Consider the following 12,050-nt stretch of genomic DNA (forward strand, 5'->3'; position numbering starts at 1 on the left):
CTGGCTAGTTGTTTTTTTTGTAGAGATGGGGGTCTCACTATGTTGCACAGGCTGATCTTGAACTCCTGGGCTCAGGCAGTCCTCTTGCCCCAGCCTCCCAAAGTACTGGGATTGTAGACGGGAGCCACTGTGCTTGGACACTTTGTTCCCTTTGACCAATGTCTCCTCATCCATTCCCCAAACCCATGGCAACCACCTTTATACTCTCTACTTCTATGAACTCAGCTTTTTCAGAATCCACATGTAAGTGAGATCGTGCAGTCAGTATTTGTCTTTCTGTGGCTGGCTTATTTCACTTAGCTTAATGTCCTCCAGGTTCATCTGTGTTATCACAAATGGCAGGATTTCCTTCTTTTTTATGGCTGAATAGTATTCTATTGTATACAAATAGCACATTTTCTTTACCCATTCATCCCTTGCTGGACTCTTAGGTTGATTCCATAGCTTGGCTATTGTAAATAATGCTGCAGTGAACAAGGGATTGCAGATATCTCTTAAAGATACTTATTTTATTTCCTTTGGGTATATATCCAGAAGTGCGATTGCTGGATCATATGGTAGTTACATTTTTAATTTTTCAAGCAACCTCTATACTGTTTTCTATAGTGGGTGTACTAATTTACATTCCCACCAGCAGTGTACAAAGGTTTCCTTTTCTCCATGCCCTTGCCAACACTTACCTTTCGTCTTTTTGATAATAGACATTCTAACAGATGTGAGGTGATATCTCATGGTGATTTTAATTTGCATTTCCCTGATGGTTAGTGATGTTGAGCATTTTTTCATATACTTGTTGCTGATTTGTATGTCTTCCTTAGAGAAATATCTATTCAGGTCTTTTGCCCATTTTTTCATTGGGTTGTTTACTTCCTATTGAAGTGTTTGAGTTCTTCGTATATTTTGGAGATTAACTCTTTATCAGATGTATGATTTGTGGATATTTTCTCCTATTCTGTAGGTTGTCTCTTCCCTCTTTTGATTGTTTCCTTTGTTGTGCAGAAGCATTTTAGTTTGATGCAATCCCATTTGCCTATTTTTGCTTTTGTCACCTGTGGGAGTCATATCCAAAAAAAAAACTCATTGACCAGAGGTCTATCTCTCTCTTTCCCTCTAATAATTGCTTTATATATTTAAGTGCTCCAGTGTTGGGTGCATGTGTATGTAAAACTGTTATTTTCTCTTGCTGAATTTTCCAATTTATCCTTATATAGTGACCTTTTTTTCTCTCTCCTTAATTTTTTTGTCTTGAAATCCATTTTGTCTGATATAAGTATAGATACTCCTGCTCTTTTGTGGTTTCCGTTGTCATGGAATATCTTTTTCGATCCCTTTATTTTCAATCTATGCGTATCTTCATAGGGGAAGTGTGTTTCTTGTAGGCAAGAGATCACTGGGTCTTGTTTTTTTGTTTTGTTTTTTTTAATCCGTTCAACCACTTTTGATTGGAGAGTTTAGTCTATTTACATTCAGTGTTATTACTGATAAGTAAGGACTTACTCCTGCACTTTGTTATTTGTTTTCTGATTGTTTTCGTTTTCTATTTTTTATTCTATTCCACTTCTTTCTTTCCTGTCTTCCTTTTAGTGAAGGTGATTTTCACTGGTGGTATGATTTAATTTCTTGCTTTTTATTTTTTGTGTATTCGTTGTTTTTCAGTTTCAGGTTACCATGAGGCTTGCAAATGCTATCTTATAACTCATTATTTTAAATTGATGACAGTGTAACACTGATTGTATTAACAAAGAGACACACACACACACATACACAAACTAATAAAAACTCTACACTTTAACTTTGTTCCCCAATTTTTAACTTTTTTTTGTTTTTCTTTTTTTTTTTTTTTTTTTTTTTTTTTTGAGACGGAGTCTCACTCTGTTGCCCAGGCTGCAGTGCAGTGGCACGATCTCGGCTCACCACAAGCTCTACCTCCCGGGTGTACACCATTCTCCTGCCTCAGCCTCCCGAGTAACTGGGACTACAGGCGCCCGCCAAGACGCCTGGCTAATTTTTTTTTTTTTTTTTTTTTTGAGACGGAGTCTCTGCCGCCCGGCCTGGAGTGCAGTGGCCGGATCTCAGCTCACTGCAAGCTCCGCCTCACGGATTCACGCCATTCTCCTGCCTCAGCCTCCCAAGTAGTTGGGACTACAGGCGCCCGCCACCTCGCCCGGCTAGTTTTTTGTATTTTTTTAGTAGAGACGGGGTTTCACCGTGTTAGCCAGGATGGTCTCGATCTCCTGACCTCGTGATCCGCCCGTCTCGGCCTCCCAAAGTGCTGGGATTACAGGCTTGAGCCACCGCGCCCGGCCTAATTTTTTGTTTTTTAATAGAGACGGGGTTTTGCCGTGTTAGCCAGGATGGTCTCTATCTCCTGACCTCGTGATCCACCCGCCTCGGCCTCCCAAAGTGCTGGGATTACAGGCGTGAGCCACCGCGCCCAGCCTTTTTTTTTGTTTTTGTTTTTCTTTATGTCTTATGGTACTGTCTATGCTTTGAAAAGTTGTAGTTATTTCTGTTTGGTTCATCATTCATTCTTTCTACTTAAGTCAAGAGAAGTTTACACCCCACAGTTTCAGTGTGATACCATTCTGTCTTTTTCTGTGTGCTTACTATTTTTTTTTTTTTTTTTTTTGAGACAGAATGTTGCTCTGTCACCCAGGCTCTGGAGTGCAGTGGCGTGATCTCGGCTCACTGCAACATCTGCCTCCCGGGTTTAAGCACTTCTCCTGCCTCAGCCTCCCAAGTAGCTGGGACTACAGGCACACACCACCAGACCCGGCTAATATTTGTATTTTTAGTAGAGATGGGGTTTCACCATACTGGTCAGGCTGGTCTTGAACTCCTGACCTCAGGCAGTCCACCTGCCTCGACCTCCCAAAGTGCTGGGATTACAGGCATGAGCCACTGTGTCCAGCCATGTGCTTACTATTACCGGTGAGTTTTGTACCTTCAGGTGACTTCTTCTTGCTCATTAACATCCTTTTCTTTCAGATTGAACAACTCCCTTTAGCATTTCTTGTAGGACAGGTCTGGTGTTGATGAAATCCCTCAGCTTTTGTTTGTCTGGGAAAGTCTTTATTTCTCCCTCATGTTTGAAAGATACTTTCCGCTGGATATACTATCCTAGGGTAAACATTTTTTTTTCTCCTTCAGCACTTTAAATATGTCATGCCTCTCTTTCCCGGCCTGTAAAGTTTCTGCTGATAAGTTGGCTGCCAGATGTATTGAAGTTCCATTGTATGTGATTTTTTTTCTTTTCTTTTACTGTTTTTGGAATTCTTTCTTTATCCTTGACCTTTGGGAGTTTGATTATTAAATGCTTTGAGGTGTTCTTCTTTGGGTTAAATCTGCTTGGTGTTCTATAACCTTCTTATACTTGAATGTTGATATCTTTCTCCAGGTTTGGGGTATTCTTTGATATTATCTCTTTGAATAAACTTCTTACCCATAGCTCTTTCCCTACCTCCTCTTTAAGGCCAATGGATCTTAGATTTACCGTTTTGAGGCTATTTTCTAGATCATGTAAGTATGCTTCATGCTTTTTTATTCTTTTTTCTTTTGTCTCCTCTGATTGTATATTTTCAAATAGCCTGTCTTGAAGCTCACTAGTTTTCTTCTACTTGATCAATTCTGTTGCTAAGAGACTGATGCATTCTTAAGCATGTCAATTGCATTTTCAACTCCAGCATTTCTGCTTGATTCTTTTAAATTATTTCAGTCTCTTTGTTAAATTTATCTGATAAAATTCCGAATTCTTTCTTTGTGTTATCTCGAATTTCTTTGAGTTTCCTCAAAATAGCTATTTTTAATTTTCTATCCGAAAAGTCACATATCTCTGTTTCTCCAGAATTGGTCCCTGGTGCCATATTTAATTCGTTTGGTAAAGTCTTGTTTTCCTGGATGGTATTGATGCTTGTAGATATTCTTCGGTGTCTGGGCATTGAAGAGTTAGGTATTTATTGTAGTCTTCTCGATCTAGGCTTGCTCATGCCAGTCCTTCTTGGGAAGGCCTTCCAGTTATTCAAAGAGACTTGGACCCCAAGTCTAATAATGCTGTGTTTCTTGTAGACCCATAAAGGGTACTTGACTTGATGACTTTGGATAACATCTGAAAGAATTCTCTGGATTACCAGGCAGAAGCTCTTGTTCTTTACCCTTACTTTCTCTGAAACATATGGAGTCACTGTCTCTGTGTTGAGCTGGGGGTGTGGTGATGCAAGCACTGGGCCTGTGCTGTGTCAGACTCGAAGCCAGCACAGCATTGGACCTTGCCCAAGGAAGGCCCTTCCCTTTAGGATGGTGAGTTCCTCCACAACCTGGGTGTATCCAAAGATGCTCTCTGGGAGCCAGCAATTGGAGTCAGGAACTTTAGCAATTTACCTGATGTTTTATTCTACTGCAGTTAAGCTGGCACTCAAATCACAATACAAAGCCCTTCCCACTCTTCCCTCCCTTTCCACAGGCAGAGGAGCCTCTCCCTGTGGCTGCCACCATCAGTGGTCCATGGGGTGTTCTGCTAGGCTGCCACTGATGTTCATATAAAGCTCAAGGTCTCTTCCATCAGCTTGTGAATGCTGCCAGGCCTGGGACTCACCCTTCAGGGCAGTGGGCTCTCCTGTGGCCCAGGATGAGAAATGCTGTCCAAGAGGCTACACCTGGATTTGGGGAACCCAAGAGCCAAGCTGGTACCTAGAGTGCAGTACAAAGTCCTCTTTACTTTTCCTCTGCTTTTCTCAAACAAAAGGAGTCTTTCACTGGTGCCACCACAGCTGGGAATGTGCTGGGTGTCCCCTGAAGCCAGCACTTCTCAGAGCCCAAGGCCCATGGTGTACTCCCTGGGTCATTAATGGTTATTCCAGGGTTATACCAAGGGTTCTTTAGTCAGCAGGTGATTAATCCTGCCAGAACTGGATCCTTTCCTTCAAGGCAGTGGGTTCCCTTTTGGCCCAGGATGTGTCTAGAAATGTGGTTTGAGAGCTAGGTCCTGGAATGGGGGCCTCACTACTCTGCCCAGTGCCCTGTCCTACTGTGGCTGAGCTGGTATCCAAGATGCTAGACAAAGTCCTCTTTACTCTTCCCTCTCCTCTCCTTAGGCAGAAGGAAGGAGTCACTTTCATTGCTATGAGCTTTACTGCCTGGGGTTGGGGAAGGGATGGTGCAAGCCCTCCCTTTGCTGTGCCAGCTGGTGTCTCCCTAGGTCACGTGGCAAATTCACTGGCTCTAAGCCCAGCCTTCCACTAGGAGTTGCCTTGGAATTGCAGTACTTGTGCCCTAGACTGCCATTCAAGTTTATGTAGGACCCCAGAGCACTTCAGCCCACAGTGGCGAGGCTTGCCAAAAAACTCAAGTTCCCACCACTGGGATGAGGGTAATTCTCCTGTGGCTAAGGCTGGTCCAAATGCTCCCTCTGTGCACAGGCGCTGGCTGAACCCAGCAGGACTTTTTTCTCCACTGTGACTGTGCAGCACTGAGTTCAATATAAAGTTTCACAGCCGCTGTGCTCTTCCTCTGCAAAGTGCACAGATTCTCTCTCTGCACTGCATAGCTGCTGCTAGGGGATGGGGGAGGGGTGGCCTTGGCGATTCAAGACTGTTTCTCCTGCCCTCTTCAATGTGTCTTTCTACAATATGTAGTTAAAACCAGGTACTGTGAGTGTTCACCTGATTTTGGTTCTTGTGATGGTGCTTTTCTGTGTGCAGACAGTTGTTAAAATTTGGTGTTCCAGTGGAGGGGACAAACAATGCAGGCTTTTATTCCATGATCTTGCCCCGCCCTTATTTTAACATTTTTTTTTTGACACGGAGTTTCGCTCTTGTTGCCCAGGCTGGAGTGCAATGTCACAGTCTTGGCTCACTGCAACCTTCACCTCCTGGGTTCAAACGATCCTCCTGCCTCAGCCTCCCAAGTAACTGGGATTACAGGCATGAGCCACCATGCCCGCCTAATTTTTGTATTTTTAGTAGAGACTGGGGGTGGTTTCATTATGTTGGCCAGGCTGCTCTCGAACTCCTAACCTCAGGTGAACCACCCACCTCGGCCTCCCAAAGCGCTGGAATTACAGGCATGAGCCTCTGCGCCCGACCAGCGTCTCTTATAAGGTGATTATTTATTTATTTATTTATTTATTTATTTATTTATTTATTTATTTATTTTATTTGAGACTGAGTCTCGCTCTTTCACACCCAGGCTGGAGTGCAGTGGCACGATCTCAGCTTTCTGCAACCCGTTTCCTGGGTTCAAGCGCTTTTCCTGCCTCAGCCTCCTGAGTAGCTGGGATTACAAGTGTACACCACCACGCCCAGCTAATTATTGTATTTTTAGTGGAGACGGGGTTTCGCCATGTTGGCCAGGCTGGTCTCAGAATTGACCTCAAGTGATCTGCCCACCTCCGCCTCCCAAAGTGCTGGAATTACAAGCATGAGCCAACGCACCCTACCCCTATACGTTTTCTGTATTACTTTTTTGGCTTCTGGGTCTTGTCTAAATTCTGGGGGAATGTTGGTATTTTTATTATAGCAGGTAATCAATCTCGTAGATTCAGGTAAATTTTAAACTCATTTTTTTGTGGGTTATGGTTCCAATGTTGTTTCAATTTTGCAATGCGCTTCAGGTTTGTTTTGCATATGCAACACTCATTGGTCAGTCCCGGTACTTGGCAGAGGTTTATCTGTTAGCTCAGTTATCAAAGTTTTTGTTATGTAAATTAGGTTGAGATTCCTGGTTGTTGAGGTTGTAGGATGAGCCTTGAACTTAATCAACTTTATTTTGTTGCTTTTCTGAGCTCCTCTCTCTCTCTCTCTATGATCTTCTTGGTAATTTCTGGTTCTCTGAGCTATCCTTTTCAGTCCTCTAACCAGTAACTATCCATAATCTGCAGTTGCACTGTGACTGGGGCCAAGCAATAGGAAGAAACAGGCAGAGGAAAAAAAGCAGTGGGAGTTTGCCCCATCCTGTGGGAACTACTACTGCACTGAACGGAGAGTAAGGTTTTCCTCTGTCAAAGTTTTGAGTATTATGGTTTCCCCTAGCTACCACTGCTGTTGCCACCATGGGATTGCTTAGGGCCTGAGCACAAGAGAATGGAAGAAAGATGAAACAAAAACCAAAACTGAATATTTGCACTTTCTCTGAGCAACTCAAGCCAGAAGTAGAGAAGCACCCTCAGTCTGTACCACAGCATTCGCTTCTGAGTTTCTGGCTGCATTAAGTTTAGGCTAGGGCGCATTACAGGAAAAGAATGGTAAACTTACCACCAGTTTGGTGTTAATTTGAATTCTGGTGTTCTTCCTTTAAGGCTGTGGTATGGTTTCAATGTTTGATGCCACCCACCCACCCAACCAAATCTCATGTTGAAATTTCATCCCTAATGTTGGAGGTGGGGCTTAGTGGGAGGTGTTTGTATCATGAAGGCAGATCTCTCATGAATGGCTTGGTGCAGTCCCCGTGGTAATGAGTGAGTTCCCTCTATTAGTTCCTGCTAGAGCTGGTTATTTAAAAGAGCCTGCCATCTCCCTCTGCTCTCTCTCTTGCTTCCACTCTCTAGCCATGTGACTTTTGCGCAGACCAGCTTCTCTTTGCCTTCCACCATGAGTGGAAGCAGCCTGAAGCCCTCATCAGAAGCAGATACCGGCACCACCTTGTACAACCTGCAAAAACATTAATCAAATGAACCTCATTTTAAAATAAATTACCAAAGGAGTGACAGAAAATGTGAAAAAAAATTACTCTTCCTCAGGTGTTCCTTTATAGTGACACAAACTGACTAAGGCCGATATGTGTGTGTGTGTGTGTGTGTGTGTGTGTGTGTGTGTTTTTCCTTTTTCCTCTTTCCTTTTTTGAGACAGGGTCTCACTCTGTCACCCAGGCTGGAGTGCAGTGATGTGATCTCACTCACTCTGCCACCCAGGCTGAGTCACCCAGGCTGGAGTGCAGTGGCATGATCTTGGCTCACTGCAACTACTGCCACCCAGGTTCAAGCGATTCTCCTGCCTCAGCTTCCCGAGTAGCTGGCATTACAGGCATGCCCCACCATGCCCGACTAATTTTTGTATTTTAAGCTCACTGCAGCCTCGATTTCCCGGGCTCAAGCAGTCTTCCCACCTCAGCCTTCTGGGACTACAGGCACGTGTGTGCTTTCTTGATCAAGCCATGAAATTAGCTAATTATCTCAGGAGTCCTTATTTCTTTTAGTAGAAAATCTTATTTAGAAGCCAAGATCTGGGCATTACGCATCCTCATTGCTTTTGGGATGTCACTGCTCTCTCAGACCCTCACAGTGGAAAGAGCGTGTGTGTGTGTGTGTGTGTGTGTGTGTGTGTGTGTGTGTGTAATATACACTTATACACTTCCATTATATTTATCTATATTATTTATTATCTATCTATCTATCTATCTATCTATCTATCTATCTTCTATCATCTCTAATATACTGAAAACCATGATACCGTCTGTTTCAATCCAACAACAAAATATTCATCCTAATTTTGTCCCTTTTCATATTTCTAATTCTCTTCTCCAGTAACAAAAAACTTGGCTTCAATTATCCTTAATGTATTTATGTATTTAATCAGTACCCCTGTATGTTACCAATCTTCCATGTTCTCTGCCACTCTGTTCACTGTGAGGACGCCCTCTTCTCCATGCTCATGCTCTGACTATTCATTTTGGGTTTCTCTCCCTGGGTGCTTACCCTCTTCCTTCTACTCTGACTCGCTTTACCTTACCATTATTTCATGTCTATGTTCTCTCACCCTATTTGGGCTCTGAATCTACATACTCATCTCCTGGGTGGAAGAATAATACTTTCTTTGTTTGTTTGTTTGAGACAGAGTCTCACTCAGTCTGTCACCCAGGCTGGTGTGCAGTGGCATGATCTCTGCTCACTGCAACTACCACCTCCCAGGTTCAAGCGATTCTCCTGCCTCAGCCTCCCGAGTAGCTGGGATTACAGACATGCACCACGTGCCTGGCTAATTTTTGTATTTTCAATAGGGCTGGGGGTTTTACCATGTTGGCCAAGCTGGTCTCAAATTCCTGACCTCAAGTGATCTGCCCGCCTCAGCCTCCCAAAATGCTGGGATTACAGGCATGAGAATACTTTCTTATACTAGACTGATCGCATAGAATCTTATCGGGGAGACCACTCAGTCCTCAGAATCTCTGTCCCCCTGGAAAATTATAGAACTATAAAAATAAATTTTTAAAATACCTGTTATTCAAGTGGCCACTGCTATAGGAAGAGAAAGTACATAAAGAATGGATGCCAGTCATGGAGTAATGGGTGATGACATCAGTATGCCTCTAATCCTATTGGAGACTATTATTCTAAGCGAAGTAACTCAGGAATGGAAACCCAAACATCGTATGTTCTCACTCATAAGTGGGAGCTAAGCTATGAGGATGCAAAGGCGTAAGAATGACATAGTGGACTTTGGGGACTCAGGGGGAAAGGGTGGGAAGGGGATGTGGGATAGAAGACTACAAATTGGGTGCAGTTTATACTGCTCGGGTGATGGGTGCACCAAAATCTCACGGATCACCACCAAAGAACTTACTCATGTAACCAAACACTGCCTGTTCTCCAATAACCTATGGAAATAAAAAGTTAAAAAAAAATGAAATTTTAAAAAGATGTCTTTAATCCTTTTAAGATGATTTTGTGAAGTCCTTAAAAATCAAAACCAAAAAAACATACTCTTAAGCAAGTCAAACTTAATTAACTTCTATTTTAAAGTAAATATATGCCACACAGCACTTGTAGAAGTTTGACAGAGATGTGAAATCAAGCAATGAAATGGATAGCAATGCAGTAGTCTCCCCTTATCTGTGGGGGACATGTTCCAAGATGTACAGTGGATACCTGAAACTGCGCATAGTACCAAATCCTATATATACTATGTTTTTTCCTATATATACACACCTATGAAAAATTTTAATTTATAAATTAGACACTGTAAGAAATGAATAATACTACTAATAAAGTAGAATAATTATAACAATATCCTATAATAAAAGTTATGTGAATGTGATCTCTCTCTCTTTTAAAATACTTTATTTTATTATACTTACCCTTCTTTCCTTGGGTAACTGAAGTCATGGCAGGAGGGAAAACCATGGATGGGGTGAACTACTGTAATGATTTAGTGTTCAGCTTCTGTAAGTTTATAGTAATAAATTTATTAACTGGAATAACTGGGATACAGTAATGTTTTATTTAATGGAACGTCCTGATTTAGAGTTAGAAAATTCTTTTATTTTGAACATTTATTTTAAAAGACGTTTGCATATACTTACTTTTATAAGTGGAACATAGGATTTCTTTCTTTGATATTTGAGACTCATGTAATTAATTACTCAAGTTAATGTTCATGATCTGTGTACAGCCTTGTAGGAGGAGCTACTCATTAGTATGTCTAGTTGTGAGACATTTCACTGCTTTGAAAATCAGTATTCTCATCTGTAAAGTGAGAGTGTATGACAACATGGTCTCAAAGATCACTTCAGTATAAAAATTCCTAGTCCTCAATTTAGGGAATCCCTGAGCCATAGCGCAGAGGGTATGTGTGCCTATGTATGTATTTTTTATAATAAAAATCTCTGGTAGCAGCTTGTTTACTTAATTCTTTACCTCCTTCTCCTGTTAATCAGAATTTTATTTTGAGTAGTTTGTAGGCTTTGGCTTGCTTTTTTATCTTTTATTTCTATCTTTAGTTTCTTCTAGAATTTATCTTCTGTATAGAGTTTTACTTCATTATGAAACTTTTATTTATGCAAAGTAAATGGCCAATTGATGTGTGAAACTCTTTGAAGTAATTCATTCAGGATTCAGCTAGATTTCATTGCTGCTCTGTGGGGCACAAAGCTTCTAAATGAGGTCTAGGCTGCTTACTCTTTATTACAATTCTTTTATTCTCTTTTGCCTATTTAAATTTACCATTTTATAGCCAAATATTTGAAAGATAATGTGTAAATATTCTGTACATTTCTCTCTGTAGTAACATTCAATCTCTTGGCACATAAATGAATTACTGCTCTTGACGTAAAACTCAGTTTTCTGCCTGTTATGGGCTAGTAGGCATATAATTGCTTTCTGTAGACCTTTCTGCCCACTGCTTTACGTATCTGGGAGCGCCTAATCATTTAAAGTTATCTAGTTTCATTCCAAACTCAAAATCATTTGAGCCTTAAAAATGACTCATTGGAATAGTTGTAATGACACGTTCCGTAAATTTTAAGTGAGTCGTATACTTTTAAACTAAATATCCACAGTATATGGAAAGTTTGGCCAGGTTTGTTCATGTTTTTGAGGCTCTTTATGTAGCCATTAGAACATTTATGATTCATTCTAACAAATATCAATGTTAATTTTTAGCTCAGGTTGTCACTGTTATTTTTTAAAGTATAGGGTTTACTTTTTTAAAAAAATATACTTTAAGTTCTGGGATACATGTGCAGAATGTGCAGGTTTGTTACATAGGTATACACGTGCCGTGGTCGGTTTGCTGCACCCATCAACCTGTCATCTACATTAGGTAGTTCTCCTAATGCTATCCCTCCCCTAGCTCCCCACCCCCCGACAGGCCCCAGTGTGTGATTTTCCCCTCCCTGTGTCCATGTGTTCTCATTGTTCAGCTCCCACTTATGAGTGAGAACATGTGGTGTTTGGTTTTCTGTTCCTGTGTTAGTTTGCTGAGAATGATGATTTCCAGCTTCATCCATGTCCCTGCAAAGGACATGAACTCATCGTTTTTTATGGCTGCATAGTATTCCATGGAGTATATGTGCCACATTTTCTTTATCCAGTCTATCATTGATGGGCATTTGGGTTGGTTCCAAGTCTTTGCTGTTGTGAACAGTGTTGAAATAAACATATGTGTGCATGTGTCTTTATGGAGAATGATTTATAATCTTTTGGCTGTATACCCAGTAATGGGATTGTTGGGTCAAATGGTATTTCTGGTTCTAGATCTTTGAGGAATCACCACACTGTCTTCCACAATGGTTGAACTAATTTACACTCCCACCAACAATGTAAAAGCATTCCTATTTCTCCA

The 12,050-nt window shown here is 41.5% G+C and overlaps 1 protein-coding gene across 1 annotated transcript in view; it reads left to right on the plus strand.

Moving 5' to 3' along the window:
• LOC105476659 (testis expressed 11) overlaps positions 1–12,050 on the plus strand; it is a 325,115-nt gene that overhangs the window by 75,465 nt on the left and 237,600 nt on the right. The gene's annotated exons all lie outside the window — the stretch shown is intronic.

This window comes from Macaca nemestrina, chromosome X (assembly GCF_043159975.1).
Source record: "Macaca nemestrina isolate mMacNem1 chromosome X, mMacNem.hap1, whole genome shotgun sequence".
Classification (NCBI taxonomy): Eukaryota; Metazoa; Chordata; class Mammalia; order Primates; family Cercopithecidae; genus Macaca; species Macaca nemestrina.